The following is a 1,766-nucleotide window of genomic DNA, read 5'->3' on the forward strand; positions in this document are numbered from 1 at the left end:
ATATATGTTTGTGTGTCTCTGTTTGTCCCCGCAACATCACTGACAACCGTTGCTGGTGTGTTTACATCCCCTTAACCTAGCAGTTTGGCAAAAGAGACTGATAGAATAAGTACTTTGCTTGACTAAAGGTGGTGCTCCAGCATTGCCATAGTCAAATGACTGAAATAAGTAAAAGAGTAGAAGAGTAAAGAGAGAGATATCAGCAAAGAAATTAACTATTGGAAATTTATAACAGATTTCTTATTACACTCTGAAATGTGTAAGAGAGGAAAAAGACAAGATGGCATTCAACTATGTTGCAGTGTTAAAAAATGCTACCTCACAGTGAAAACTAATTTCTATAATTAAAATCTTCAAAGTAGGCGCAGGAGTGGCTGTGTGGTAAGTAGCTTGCTTACCAACCACATGGTTCTGGGTTCAGTCCCACTGCGTGGCATCTTGGGCAAGTGTCTTCTACTGTAGCCTCAGGCCAACCAAAGCCTTGTGAGTGGATTTGGTAGACGGAAACTGAAAGAAGCCCGTCGTTTATATGTATATATATATTTATATATATATATATGTGCGTGTGTGTGTTTGTGTGTCTGTGTTTGTCCCCCTAGCATTGCTTGACAACCGATGCTGGTGTGTTTATGTCCCCGTAACTTAGTGGTTCGGCAAAAGAGACCGATAAAATAAGTACTAGGCTTACAAAGAATAAGTCCCAGGATCGATTTGCTCAACTAAAGTCGGTGCTCCAGCATTGCCACAGTCAAATGACTGAAACAAGTAAAAGAGTAGAAGAGTAAAGAGAGAGATATCAGCAAAGAAATTAACTATTGGAAATTTATAACAGATTTCTTATTACACTCTGAAATGTGTAAGAGAGGAAAAAGACAAGATGGCATTCAACTGTGCTGCAGTGTTAAAAAATGCTACCTCACAGTGAAAACTAATTTCTATAATTGAAATCTTCAATGATAAAAGAAACTTCAAAGGATATTAAATTTGGATTTAAGTATTTTCTTCACACTGTAGATTGTAAAAGGTGCTTTCTTTTACTAAAAAATAATAAATAAGGAGCCTTCTCTATTATAAGTACAGATGTTTTATGTAAAGCTGGTTGTTTTTGTTTCTTTGTAGCAAGGAAATGCACAGTTAGCTTTGGTCTTAACCAATGAGCTTTTGGAAATTGGTATGTATTCTAATTTGTATTACTAATTTGAGTTACTAAATTGTATGCTCTCTCTCTCACATACACAAACTCTATTTCACTTCCACAATCTATCTTTCTATATATGTGTATATATATATATATATATATATATATATATATATATATATATGCTTATGTGTGCATGTATTTCTGTATGTGTTTACACACACACACACAGACACACTCACATATACTTATATATTTCGCTGTCATCATCACTGTCATTTTAATGTCCTCTTTTCCAAGATCCTGGTGGCAGGTTCACTCAACTCTTTTTGCTGATTCTACTAAATAACACAAGTTTTGGCAATGCAGACAAACACCAGTGTGTTTGGAGTCTGTTTGATTTTATATACATGTGTGTGTGTGAGTGTGTTATACATATATATATATGTACACACATACGTATGTGTGTGTGTGTGTATGTATACATATATATATTTATATATATATATATATACATATACATATATACACACATATATATATTCACATACATATACATGCATATATATATATATACACATGCACACACATATATATATGTATATATATATATATATATATATATATA

The 1,766-nt window shown here is 33.3% G+C and overlaps 1 long non-coding RNA gene across 1 annotated transcript in view; it reads left to right on the top strand.

Moving 5' to 3' along the window:
* Positions 1-1,171, top strand: part of LOC106883245 (uncharacterized) — a 20,963-nt gene extending 19,792 nt beyond the window's left edge. The window contains exon 3 of the long non-coding RNA XR_001411101.2: positions 1,120-1,171. This is a non-coding gene — a long non-coding RNA (uncharacterized LOC106883245). The remainder of the gene's footprint in view (positions 1-1,119) is intronic.
* Positions 1,172-1,766: the final 595 nt, after the last annotated feature.

This window comes from Octopus bimaculoides, chromosome 11 (genome assembly GCF_001194135.2).
Source record: "Octopus bimaculoides isolate UCB-OBI-ISO-001 chromosome 11, ASM119413v2, whole genome shotgun sequence".
Taxonomy (NCBI): Eukaryota; Metazoa; Mollusca; class Cephalopoda; order Octopoda; family Octopodidae; genus Octopus; species Octopus bimaculoides.